The sequence below is a fragment of the Mirounga angustirostris genome, unplaced genomic scaffold (genome assembly GCF_029215605.1).
Source record: "Mirounga angustirostris isolate CCGP_5_RB_7025 unplaced genomic scaffold, mMirAng1.0.hap1 SCAF_1, whole genome shotgun sequence".
In the NCBI taxonomy this organism is placed as follows: Eukaryota; Metazoa; Chordata; class Mammalia; order Carnivora; family Phocidae; genus Mirounga; species Mirounga angustirostris.
In genome coordinates, this window is record NW_026991709.1 from 149,908,473 (window position 1) to 149,923,156 (window position 14,684).

The window sequence follows — 14,684 nt, forward strand, 5'->3', positions numbered from 1 at the left end:
CCAATATGGTAGCTACCAGCCACATGTGATTATTTAAGTTTAAACTTAAAGTAAAAAGTCAATTCCTCAGTTAGTTCCATTTCCAGTTCTCAATAGTCAATCAGTGGCCACCATATTAGACAGTGCAGATGTAGCACATTTCCATCTCAGAAAGTTCTACTGGACAGCAAAGCTCTACACTGTTAGAGTTGGTAGGATGTCCAACCAAAACGGACATCTCCCAACCTCCCTTAAGATATGGTCAGTGAGGGGCAGCTCAGTTGGTTAAGCATCTGCCTTCAGCTCAGGTCATGATCTCATCAGGCCCCGCATCGGGCTCCCTGCTCAGTGGGGAGTTTGCTTCTCCCTCTGCCTCTGCCACTGCCCCCCCTCCTGCTTGTGCGTGCTCTGTCTCAAATAAATAAATTCTTAAAAAAAAAAAAAAAAGATGTGGTCAGTGAGTTGGCAGAAGTCACTGAGGACTCTCTCCAGGGCCTCAGATCAGATGGCAAGACCTTTTCCCCTTCTCCACTCATGGAGAGCAGACACAGTAGCTGGAACTCAGCAGCCATCCTGGGATCATGAGGAAAAAGTGCTCCTAATGTTCTTGGAATGTCTTTACTCCTCCTCTCTCCCTCCACCTTTGTGACCTCATCAAATCTCATGGCTTTAAATATAATCTATCTGCTGCTGACTCCCAAATTTATACCTCTAACCCAAACTACTACTCAAACTGTAGATTCATATACACATCTCCACTTCAAGATCTAATGGGCCCTTCTAACTCAATGTATCTAAATATGAACTTAAAACCTGGTCCACCAGCAACCTTTCTGATTCCAGTCAAAGATAACACCATTGACAACTCCCTGCTTCCAGTTACTCAGGCTGAAAATCCTGGAGTTGGGCGCCTGGGTGGCTCAGTTGGTTAAGCGACTGCCTTCAGCTCAGGTCATGATCCTGGAGTCCCAGGATCTAGTCCCGCATCGGGCTCCCTGTTCGGCGGGGAGTCTGCTTCTCCCTCTGACCCTCCTCCCTCTCATGCTCTCTGTCTCTCATTCTCTCTCTCTCAAATAAATAAATAAAATCTTTAAAAAAAAAAAAAAGAAAGAAAATCCTGGAGTTGACTAGGACATCTAATTCCCTGATACCTGACCATCGAAACCTCAGGACCCACCTTTGGAATGAATGCAGAGTGCAACCACTTCTCCCCAGCTCCACTGCTGTCACCCCTGGCAGAGCCACCAAGCTCTCTTCCCCGATGCTTGAAGAGTCCCCTAGATGTGTCCTGCTCTTACCCACCTCCCACAGTGCATTACAACACAGCAGCGAGAAGGGTCCTTTTGAAGTAAGAGCCCTTACTTTAAAGCGGAAGGTAAGACCATGTCACCGCTCTGTTCAGACCCTCAGAGTAAACACAAAGTCCTCCCCATGGTCTGTGGGGCCTGATGGGGTCTGCCCCATGCCCACCACTGCCATTCAGACTCCTCTCCCCCATTCTCTCCCACAGCCCCCTCTGTTCCTCCTCAAACACGTCTCACATCCTGGGGCCCTGTTCATTGGTTCCTGCAGGAATCCACCTTGCTAGCCACCCGCCTCCTAGTCTCTGCCCAAATCCCACCTTCTCAGTAAGGTTGCCCTGACCTCCAGAAGCCCAACCCTGCACTCCCAACCCACTTCACCTTGCTCTATTTGTTTTCTTTCTCCAGGGCCCTCATCATATAACACAACAGAAGTTACTCCTTTATTATATATCTGTCTCTCTCCACTGGCATGTAAGCTCCCAAAGGGCATGGATTTCTGTCTGCTCATGGATGGATCTGAAGGCCCACATGGCCCAGGACATGGTAGGCACTCACTACATACTTCCTGGATAAGTGAAAGGTCATGAGAATCGCATCCTTGAGCCTCTGAAAGAGCACCAGCAACCTCTCTTCCTCCTATAAGTCTTACAACGTGGGGAAAGGTCAACTGATGTGCTTAAGCCCCTGTAGCCAGGACTCCCTTCCTGGTGGCTGAATGAACTCCTGCAAAAGCCAAGGGTATCATGCTGCATTCAGTGTGCAGGGTGAACTGGGGGGTCCTTGCAGAGGTCATGGTATTGGAAGGCCCACGAATGACCCAATCAATGCCTTACCTCGCAGGAGCTGAAATTCGCCTCGGCTCCAGGGAGCAGAGGAGATGCGGTGGGAAGCAAATGATCCTATTATTATAGTCATCTCTTCAAATCCTTAGCTGGCTTGCAATTTTCCTCAGAAGAAGAATTCCTTGGACTGCCCCCCGCCCCCCTGACCCTTCCACCCAGTAAGAATCCTCACCCTCTGACAGATGTCTTTATCCATAGCCTATCCTGACGTGCAACACAGCACAAAGGGAGCTCTCTTCCTCCACTCCCCCTTACTGCAGCTCGCACCCAAACACAGGACTCTCATTATCAGTCTGGGCTTGAGCCCTTCCCTCCAGGTGCCTATGGCCAGCCTCGGAGACAGCACTGGGTGCCCAGCGAGCTGGTGGCAAGGTCCACTGCCTTTGCAGGGAGACACTGTGGCTGGGTCCACTCGGCCCACCGTGGGCCCTCCCACATGGAGCTGGACATGTTTCAGATGCAAATGCTCCACTTGGGAAGAGACAGCAAGGATTATGTGGTCTGGTGGACCAGCTGCTACAGTGAAGGGTGGTTCCCAGGCCTGGTGCTTCTTGATTCGTGTGGAGCTCATTTATTAGGCCAGAGAACCCTCCAGATGGCTTTCGGAATGGAGGCCTCGGGAGGGAGTGAAGACAACCAAGAAAAGCATAATAGTACAATTTGGGCCACCTTGATATGGTGCTTCTGATTACTGCAATTGGTAACAAAAGGGCAGGACCAGCCCGAAGGTTCTACTTGATCAAATGACCAAGCAAGAAAACCAAGGGGCTGAAGAAAGCCTCACGGTGCATCCAACCTACCTTACACTAATCAGGACTAGGCCAAACTCAGTCTCCAGAGGTAAGGGGATTGCTAGGGTTTAAACTGGCCTAAGGGAGGTAATCTCCCCTTCACCAGGCCCCTTCTCTCCTCCAAGACAACTGAACAATCAGCCCATTACTCTTTGGTGTGTAGAGGGGTTGCTGAACAGGATCCCAACATGCATATGGGGTAGGGAGTGAGGAATGGCTACCTCAATAAATTTAAATAAAATCCTGTTCATTATTTTAACTGGAAATTATTAAACCATCTAAAATTTTCAATCACAATGCAGAGTGTCTCTGAACCAAATGTACAAATAGAAAAGCTGTAGTCTGGTGGTTAAACTAACCCTGCAAATTTAACTTTCCTAGTATTTGTCAATCTAAAAAAAACACAGGAAACAAGAATGAAAGGCTCTGATAATCAAACATCTGTGTGTAAGGCAGGACGTGAGTGATATTATCGACTTAGAGACAAACACAGTGTGTAAGGCAGGACGTGAGTGATACTATCAACTTAGAGACAAACACAGCAGACACAGTGGTCACGCAGTGGAACATTCTGCAGTAGGCTTGCAAGAGCCAACTGTTCAATTTTCAGAAAGTGCATGAGCTAGTGGTGATAACAGCCACTATTAAATTGCATAAGCTTATAATCAAGCGAATTATATTAAGTTAAAGGTGGGTAATAAATACTCAAAACTCCTCACTTCCTAGTTATTTTATTATGTTTTACTGTTATCAGATCTGGCATAGTCTCGCATGTATGGTGTGGAAATACTATACAATAGCACGCTACAGTGCCTTTCTTCCTAATGCCACATCCAGTGATGTCACACTGATAGGATGAAATCAGCCATGGTGGGAATATTCATACCAGGCCGACTGGCAAAATGCTCCAGGTCAGGTCCGCTCCCCTGAGAGCTGGCTGTTACACACTACCAGGTGCAGCCCACTATCGCTCCACAACGTGCTCATCAACAGTTGCCACCTGTGGTGGCCTGCCTGTGGGGCCACATGCTCATCCCAGTAAAGGCTTTCGCTAGTTCTGCAACGCTGGGCAAATCACATACCCTCTTTATCCGTGCAGAGCCCTTAGAAGAGTACCTGGCATACAAGTACTCCGTTCGCTGTGGCTTATGCTTATGAGAGGGGCTACAGTGTGTTGGTGAAGAGCCCAACCTTGGGAACCATACTTGCTGGGTTCAAATCCCACCTCTGCTCCTTGTCAGCTGGAAGGTCCTGAGCAAGTTCCTTCACTCCTCTACGCCTTGTCTTCTAAATCCCCCCCAAGAAGGCCAACAATAGTAACTACCTCTCATGTTAGTGTGAGGAGAAAATGAAGAGTAAAAGTAGTAATGGACAATGACACATACTAAGTAAATACTCGACTCATGTTTGTGGCTTCTGCTATTGTGGGAATTCTTCTTTTAGGAAGAATCATTTTCCAAGGGGTTACTTACCAAATTCTTTACTAATTTCCACATTACCACACCTCACTTTTTCCCAAATAAACTATTATCTACTAGAGAGGAGCACAGAGAAATCCCGCTGTTTTTTAAATTCAAATGAACTCCAAAAGTTTATCATTAATTAAAAGTGAACATTTAAAAACAGAACTACCATATGATCCAGTAATTCCAATCCTGGGTATTCACCCATAGAAAACAAAAACACTAATTTGAAAGGATTATCTATACTCCCATGTTCATTGTAGCGTTATTTACAACAGCCAAGATATGGAAGCAACCTAAGTGTCCAGCGATGAGTGAATGGATAAAGATGTGGTGCACACAACACACACATACAAGAATATTATTCAGCCATAAAAAAGATGGAAATCCTGCCATTTGCAACAATATGCATGGACCCTGAGGGCATCATGCTAAGTGAAATAAGTCAGCCAGAGAAAGACAAATACCTTAAGATCTCACTTATATGTGGAGCCTAAAACAAACACAACTCCAGATAGAGAACAGACTGATGATTGCTAGAGATGGGGGGGTGGGTAAAATGGGTGAAGGGAGTCAAAAGGTACAAATGTCCAGCTTTAAAATAAATAAGTCCTGGGGATATAATATACAGTATGTGCTACAGTTAATAATATTTGAAAGTTGCTACAAGAGTAAATCTTAAATCAATTTATAACTACGTGTGGTGACAGATGGTAACTAGACTTACTGTAGGGGCCATTCTGCAATGCATACATAGAGCAAACCACTATGCACACCTGAAACTAATCTAATGTTATATGTCAATTATATCTTCATTTTTAAAAAAAGTGAATAAACCATGAAGGAAATTCCAAAACAGGAACTACTGAAAGATAATTACTTTGAAGGAAATCACTCTTATAATAAACATGGAAGCTTTAGGTTTGAGGGGTAGAGAAAATCCTTGTAACCCTTTAAAATCATATCTCAAATACAGGGACAAAACCAGTAGGACAGAACACATTATCATGTGTGATTTCAGAAGAATATTAGTGTTAGAGGGTATCAACAACATACTAAACCTAGAGTACATAACTATAAAGAGAAAGCTGTCTCTTAAAATGAAAATTTCACCCACAATTGACATAAGGCTTGTCTCATACAAAGTACAAAAAACAAGCCTATGATAAACTACTAGTGTCAATGCCATGGCTCTGTATTTATATCAGTCTTATTTCCAGGAAAAAAAAAAAAAAAGGTGAGGTGGGGCTCCTGGGTGGCTCAGTCGGTTGAGAGTCTGCCTTTAGGGATGTCCACTATCACCACTGCTATTCAACATAGTATCAGAAGTCCTAGCCACAGCAATCAGACAACAAAAAGAAAGAAAAGGCATCCAAATCGGCAAAGAAGTCAAACTCTCACTCTTTGCAGATGATGTGATACTTTATGTGGAAAACCCAAAAGACTCCACCCCAAAACTGCTAGAACTCATACAGGAATTCAGTCAAGTGGCAGGATATAAAATCAATGCACAGAAATCAGTGGCATTCCTATACACCAACAACAAGACAGAAGAAAGAGAAATTAAGGAGTCGATCCCATTTACAATTACACCCAAAACCATAAGATACCTAGGAATAAATCTAACCAAAGAGGCAAAGAATCTGTACTCAGAAAACTATAAAAAACTCATGACATCTGTGAAGATGTCAATGCTCCCTAGAGCAATCTACACATTCAATGCAATCCCCATCAAAATACCATCCACTTTTTTCAAAGAAATGCAACAAATAATCCTAAAATTTGTATGGAACCAGAAAAGACCCCGCATAGCCAGAGGAATGTTGAAAAAGAAAAGCAAAGCTGTGGCATCACAATTCTGGACCTCAAGCTCTATTACAAAGCTGTCATCATCAAGACAATATGGTACTGGCACAAAAACAGACACATAGATCAATGGAACAGAATAGAGAGCCCAGAAATGGACCCTCAACTCTATGGTCAACTCATCTTCAACAAAGCAGGAAAGAATGTCCAATGGACAAAAGACAGTCTCTTCAACAAATGGTGTTGGGGAAATTGGACAGCCACATGCAGAAGAATGAAACTGGACCATTTCCTTACACCACACACAAAAATAGACTCCAAATGGTTGAAAGACCTCAATGTGAGACAGGAGTCCATCAAAATCCTAAAGGAGAACACAGGCAGCAACCTCTGTGACCTCAGCCACAGCAACTTCTTCCTAGAAACATCACCAAAGGCAAGGGAAGCAAGGGCAAAAATGAACTGGGACTTCATCAAGATAAAAAGCTTTTGCACAGCAAAAGAAACAGTCAACAAAACCAAAAGACAACCGACAGAATGGGAGAAGATATTTGCAAATGACATATCAGATAAAGGGCTAGTATCCAAAAGAACTCATCAAACTCAACACCCAAAGAACAAAGAATCCAATCAAGAAATGGGCAGAAGACATGAACAGACATTTTTCCAAAGAAGACATCCAAATGGCCAACAGACACATGAAAAAGTGATCAACATCGCTTGGCATCAGGGATATCCAAATCAAAACCTCAGTGAGATACCACCTCACACCAGTCAGAATGGCTAAAATTAACAAGTCAGGAAATGACAGATGTTGGCGGGGATGCGGAGAAAGGGGAACCCTCCTACACTGTTGGTGGGAATGCAAACTGGTGTAGCCACTCTGGAAAACAGTATAGAGGTTCCTCAAAAAGTTGAAAATAGAGCTAGCACATGATCCAGGAATTGCACTACTGGGTATTTACCCCAAAGATACAAATGTAGGTATCCGAAGGGGTACGTGCACCCCGATGTTTATAACAGCAATGTCCACAATAGCCAAATTGTGGAAAGAGCCAAGACGTCCATCAACAGATGAATGGATAAAGAAGAAGTGATATATATATACAATGGAGTATTATGCAGCCATCAAAAGGAATGAGATCTTGCCATTTGCAACGACGTGGATGGAACTGGAGGGTATTATGTTGAGCGAAATAAGTCAAACAGAGAAAGACATGTATCATATGACCTCACTGATATGAGGAATTCTTAATCTCAGGAAACAAACTGAGGGTTGCTGGAGTGGGGGGTGGGGTGGGAGGGACGGGGTGGCTGGGTGATAGACACTGGGGAGGGTATGTGCTATGGTGAGCACTGTGAATTGTACAAGACTGTTGAATCTCAGATCTGTACCTCTGAAACAAATAATGCAATATATGTTAAGAAAAAAAAAAGAAGATAGCAGGAGGGGAAGAATGAAGCGGGGGAAATCAGAGGGGGAGACGAACCATGAGAGACGATGGACTCTGAAAAACAAACTGAGGGTTCTAGAGGGGAGGGGGGTGGGAGGATGGGTTAGCCTGGTGATGGGTATTGAGGAGGGCACATTCTGCATGGAGCACTGGGTGTTATGCACAAACAATCATGGGACACTACATCAAAAACTAATGATGTAATGTATGGTGATTAACATAACAATAAAAAAAATTTTTTAAAAAGGAGAGAGTCTGCTTTTATCTCAGGTCATGATCCCAGGGTCTTGGGACTGAGCCTCATATCTGGCTCCTTGCTCAACGGGGAGTCTGCTTCTCCCTCTGCCCCTCCCCCCCACTCATTCATGCTCTCTAAAATAAATAAATAAATCTTTAAAAAAAAAAAAGGTGAGGTGGGCAAAGCCACTGTATTAGAATTATTGTACCTTCACTAATCATAAGGTCTCCTGCAGCACTGTCCAAATGCCGAAGACTTCATTCCACCCAGCAAAGAAATCAATGGCCACATGGTACTCACAGAGGATATCAACACCCATGTGGAACATCCACCACACCCCCTGATTTTGTCACACCTCCCCAATTTGCTCTCCAGCTATGCACAACATGGTTTCCTGGAGGAGGTGGTCAAAGTAACCACACTCTGGGGGCTTCAAGCATGGTCTGCAGAGCCCAGGCTCCAGCTCCTTAGTGACATCTGTGTGACCAGAGTGCATCAACTGAGCAGCTTTACAACTGAGCTGAACAATGATGGCAGCTCCCCACACATCAGTTCGACCCATCTCAGCCTCCCCACTTCCCATGCCCTACTTTTTAGCATGCCCTTAGCAAACACTCAGGCTACCTGTGCCACCTCTGGCCAAAGAGGACCTGCCAAAGGGACAAAGATAACTGCAGGAATGAAGAAGGATACCCCCAGTTTTTCTTGGGCACCCCATGGTGGGAAGGCTCATCATCCTCCCTAACACACCTGTCCAAGGCCACCTCAGGGACCACTCGGGCCCCTCCATCTGTCCTCTTCAGGGTCCCTAACAAACCCTCAACCAGGACACTATAAGACCTGAAGCAGGGAAGAAGAAATGACTGTAGGTGGAGGGGATTTCATTCACATTTCATCCCCCTTCCCAAGGCAGGTTGAGGGTTTTCTGAAAAGGGACCCTGAACCACATCTAGAGAAGCAAAGTGAGATTGCTGATCTATAAACTCCAGATGAAGTCAGCCTGGAGCTGGCATTGAGAAGAACCCCGGGACAGGTTAAATAAATGAAGGGATAGTCTTTCAACAGGACACCATGCAGACATGAAAGAGAACAGGGAAACTTCATGCACCAATATGGAACAACCCTCAGGATCCATTTTTTAAAAAATAAGTTTGATGGGAATATGATTTACAAACAGTAACATTTACCAATTTTAACTATGCACTTTGATGAGCTTTAATAAATGTATTCAATCATATAGCCATCACCACAATCGTGATCCGGAATATCTTCATCACCCTAAAAAGGTCCCTCTTGCCTCTATGCACTTAATCATCCCCATCTCCTCCCCATTCTTGGCCCCCAAAGCCACTGATCTGCTTTCTGTCTCTGTAGCTGGCCTTTTCCACAATGTCATATAAATGGAACCCCTATACTGCTAGTAGCTTTTTACGTCTGATCTCTTTCACTTAGCATCATGCTTTTGAGATTCGTCATGTTATTGCATACATGTGTATATACATTATCACACGTTATACACACGTGCATACACATGTGATTGTGTACATTGGTAGTTCACTGTCATTGCTGAGCGGTACTCCATTGTACAGATTTACCAAAATCTGTTTATCCATCTTATTGGACATTCGAGAAGAAAAAAGTAAGCTGCGCCACTGTGTCCCGTGGCACTCTGCCATCCGTGTAAAAAGGGGTAGATGCACACAACTTTGTGTCTATTGACCAGCACTTGAAAAACACACAAGAAACTGGAATCATGGTAGCCTCTGAAAGAGAAATAGAGTGGCTGAGAGATGTCCTTTCTCTGTATACCCTTTAGTACAGTTAATAAAAATGTTTTAACTATGTACATATATTACCGATTAAAATGGTTTTAAGATGACTTCCTCCATCTAAGATCTGCATCCCTTTTCCCCAAATCTTACAACTTTTTTTTTTTTTTAGCTATGTCTTTGACTTATCAAGATAAGGTTTAACAGGGTATTTTCCAGATAAAAAAGGAAATTTTGCTATTTTCCCGTCCTCATGGAGTTCTTACACACTCCAACTTAATCTCCCTTAACTATGTGCTTCGTAAACTTAGGAAAATAAAAGCCTCCGACATCTGACTACTGCATTCAGTACAGCCAAGCCCTGCAAACTCAGAGGCTGTCATGTGAGCAGAGCATCTCGTTGGATGAGAAAACAGAAACAGACTGGACCACCTGGGCAGAGCCCACGGCATGACCTCTGAGGAGCCCTGGTGGCCCGAGACGCCCTGCCCTTTGCCAGGCTGAGTCGACCATCTGCCCCCGCAAGCAACAAAGGAGCTGCAGTTCCTTAGGTTTGAACTCCCTCGAAGAGCCCTCCAGCAACATAAAAGCACAACCGCATGAACATCTGCAGCTACTCAGGAAAGCCAGTGCGCATTCATATTCCCTTGTCTGGGTTGGGGTGGGGGCTTTTTTTCCCCTTTTTACATTAATCCTTGTTCTTGGCTCTTTTGACAGCGTCTGACACATGGCTTTGCTCACTGAAAGTCTTCTGAAGGCCTCTAGAGGGGTGGCTGATCCTCAGAGCTGGGAATGATGTCACCGACGCCATGCTCGGCTGGGCCTGGGCTTCTCCCCGTCCTCCCTGTAGAGACTCAGGCTGTTGCCCTGATCCCCAGCTCCTGAAGAGGCCCTCACCTGCCCAGCACACACAAGCATCTGGCCTAAGAGGGCCAGCTTCACAAGGCACCATGCAAGACCTGAGGCCGGAGCACGGTTGTTACCCCGGTAAAGAGACAGAGACCCTAAAACAACGGAGCAATGACAGGTCATGCTTATTCGGTCTTCAGCTTGGGCCTTGCGCCCGCAACTCTTCCCCGCCACCTCACACCACCACCTCCCAGCAGCAGGTTCCCAGGGAGGCGGGCAGGCCCCACCCTGACAAGATACTCCCTGGGACCCCTCACTCCAGCTGACCCAACAAGTCACTTCAACAAGGCTCGGTTGGACGAGTATTGGTTTTGTGCCTATCATCCCCAAAACCAGAATGAGGCGGCATGAAAGAAGCTCCCAGGAGACAGGCGGTTGCCGGCGGCGTCCCGTGGGCTCATGACAATGGCCAGCTGTGGACTGACGGGGCCTTGAACAGACAACCTTCAGCAGGCAAGAGGGATGAGGTGTACTCTGTCAAAGCAGAGCACGGCCAGGCCTTCCTGGACAGGGCCCAGGACACGGTTTTCCATGGCACTATATAATATATCAGGACCCACATATTTGGAAAGTATTCCCCGGTCAGCACCCTTCCAGTCCTTCTGATTGCGTCAGGGGGAGAGTTCAGTATGGTTGCCAGGACGTCTTTAACACTTCCCTAGCACTCCATAATTTCCCCTTCTCACACACAGGAAGAGTGGGCGGCTTCTTCACAGACTTTGGCAAACGATGAAATCCAGTTAGGGTTCGATGACATTGTTTTGTCTTCAATGTATTTACTTTTATAGTTACTTTCTGTTTGGTATAGAATAATTGGTAGAGGGGGGTACAAAGTTTCTGCTTCAAATTATTTTGAGGCAAAAAGTCAGCTGATTTAAAGAAAAAATATGAAATAAGATACCACAGGAGGTGTGTGTTTAAGATAAAAATTAAAAAAAAAGCAAAAACCATGTAGGGGGTATGTGGTTTTTCATGGATCTGACAAAAATGGGGACTCTGATCACTGAGGTGCCAGAGACACTGGGGTGAGCCCGAGAAGCAAGGTTCAGAACCACACGAGGCACCTTCCAGAAGAAAAGGAGTCAGTTCAACCTGGACAAGAGCCCAGAGCATGTGTGTTATCATGAGGAAGATGACGCTAGCAGTGTGAGCTGAGACCAGCTTGTGGAGAGCCCTGAGGCTGAGTGGACCTGCAAGGGCTTTCACCTGTGACTGGGAAGACCCCCGAGACGCCTCCAGCCCACTTCACTAGTAGGAGGGAGCCAATCCCCAAAACTGGGCTTATCTGGGGGAGGAGGGGAGATAACCTAGGGCATGTGGACTCTGAGGCCAAGAGGCCAGGGAAGCAGGCCTGACCTGCCTCAGCTCTGCAGGCCCCAGTGAGCCTTTGAGAATGGACCTGGCACCCCAGGTGGGTGGAGCCAGAGGAAGATGGGGCTTATCATGAAATTCTGTACGTCCTGCAGGCCCCACCAGGGCTGAGAAGGGAACAAAGTGTGGGACAACACAGCTAGTCTGGGAGGCAGGTGTTAGCTCAAATAGTCTTCCACGATAGAGATACTTATCACCATATATGGCAAGAAAACTTCTAGGGAAAAGGAGGAAGAGAGAGACAAAAAAAAAAAAAAAAAAAGATTGGAATAGGCTTAAAGCAAAAAAGCAAAAAAAAAAAAAAAAAAACCTAAAGATAGCCTAAACAAAACACACCCAGCCCCTCGTGCCTGCCTCACAGTCTGCGAGCCATATGGTGTGCGATAAGCCGGGGCACTTTTGTTTACCTTCCGTCAGTGTCTACAAAGCCGAGAGCCAGCCCATCAAGAAGGCCCCACTTGCAGCAGAGGCTATGCCATGCCCTCAGGCCCAGATGACCAGCTCCCAGTCCCCAGTCCCCACTCCAGGAGGCCACCTGCTGCCACTCCCACCCCACCCTTGTTGCCTGCCTCGACCCCAACAAGGGCCATGGCCTCCCCAGCAGTTTTCCCACAATGGACACACCAGGGCCAGGCCTGCTGCTTCCTTGGCCAGGTGGGCCATTGGGCCACATGTACCATCAGCCAGCTCATGAGTGTTCGCCCTAATGGGGCCATTCACCAGCGTCCTCTGCTACAGCCCAGACAACAACTGGTCAATAAACTTTCCTGGTGGCTAAGAATGATCAGCCACCTGAGCACCACTTAACAGGCATGCTGCCTCTTGAACCATAAAGGCCACAGAAGCCTGTGCTTTCCTGACGCATTCCACCACCCCCATGTCCTTGTATGAGAAAACAGCCAAGTACTAATCACATCCAAACTTCTCTAGATCTGATGTACTGGACCACTCTCTGGCTCTTCCCCAAGATGACCCAAATCATCACAGAGAGGTGTGTGCTTGGTCTGCGCTCCTGGGCTGCTGTCACCCCCCAAAATCTTGCGACCACCATCTCCATCTCTCTTCTTGACAGCCATGGTTCCTTTGTGGGTTTAGATTTTTTTTTCTTTTTTTATTCTTTTTGTGTTCTACACACTGACACAGAGGTAAAAGAAAATGACATTTAAATAGGAAAGAACTCTACAATTAAACGCACAACTCTACACATTTATCTCACACGTTGGTGAATCGGAAACATCGTATCACGGAAGAACCAAGAAAGCTCATGAAGAAATATATCCAAGTATGAAAGTACTGTACTCTTGGTGCCTTTACATTTAAGTACAACTCACCGGCTCCTCGGAGAAACACATCGGTGGCCTTGTTCTAGAGGTGTCCATTCAGGAATTCTGCCGTTTACTCCAAGGCTGCGCTCACATAGCCATCCAGGCAAGCCCCTCCAGAATTTCATTCTAGCACAACTGGTGTCCAGTGATTTGCTTTAAAAACTCCCTGGGGGAGGTTTCCACAGACTCACCCTCAGGGAGGGGCTCTCAGGGCCCGTGAGCACAGATCTCCTGGCATCCCAGGCACCAAGGAGCAAGCATGGGCATGGGGATCTGTTGGGGGACCAGCTGCCCCACAGGCTCCAGAGTCAGTGTTCCCACTTGGTCCCTTTGGGGGCTGTGTGGCTCACCCAGGGGAAGGGAACCCCTGTCAACCATGTTTTGATCAAATGGAGAAGTGCCAAACCGTGGGGTGAAGGGTATCGGGAAGGTTGAATCTTCCAACAGAATGCCCAGTTAAATCTGAATTTCAGATAAACAACAAATCATTTTTAGTTTAAGTATATCCCATGCACTCTTTGGGCCACACTTCTTTGAGAACAATGATTCGCTGTTTATCTGACTTTTGGATTTAATGAGGAAGGTTTTATGTTTATTTGCTAAACTCTGGCAGCCCTGGCTATCAGGAAGTAGCAGGACCAACAGCCTCGGGCAGCCCCGCTCTTCCCGTTTACCCCCAGAGGCCACCACAAAAACAGCCCCGCCTCTGGCTGGTACCTCATTACTGCTCTTCCCTGAGTGCACTCTGCAAAGGCCTGCAGGCTCTTTGGGGCCCTATCTTTGAGGCCAAGACATGGAGGGCAACCCCTCAGCCAAAGCAAAAAGTCAAGGCACCAAGAGCCCTGAAGGAAAGCATTTGTGGAAGAGACCCAGCATGAGGAAGCCCGAGGGAAGATGCCCCACCTCTGGGAAGTATGGAGACACCAAGCACAGGCACTTAAAGGTCTTGCAGTATGCAGATGTGAGCCTGTCCTGGGCAGCCTCACATCCCCAAGGGCACACATGAGCCAATGTAATCTAAGACCTAGAGACGCGAGTGGCTGGTTGGCTTAACAGAAGCATGAGCCCCTTTATAAATGGCCTTCACTGGGCCATAGGGCAGAGGTCTGGGCAGGCCCCAGCACGAGTCCTGGCAAAGAGATATAGCCCAGGCCCGCTGAAAAGCATCTCAGGGGCATGGACTCATGGGCTCTAGGCCAGACCAAGTGCCATGGATGTGGGGGGCATTTCTCTATATACAATCCAGAAGCAGCTGTTACTCTCCTGCTCTGGCACTAATGACTCAAAAACGGAATGAGATTCTAATCCGTGGACTATTTTTACTATTGCCCAGAAAGCCCCTGGCTAATATTAGGTTGAACTACATGAAAATACCATTTTCCTAAGTCAAGAATGTTAGAATATTGGCAATTACATATGGCCCAAACAGATAA

General features: G+C 46.4%; 1 protein-coding gene across 3 annotated transcripts in view; it reads right to left on the minus strand.

Annotated features, from left to right (window-relative positions):
• ITGA9 (integrin subunit alpha 9) overlaps positions 1-14,684 on the minus strand; it is a 344,586-nt gene that overhangs the window by 236,118 nt on the left and 93,784 nt on the right. The gene's annotated exons all lie outside the window — the stretch shown is intronic.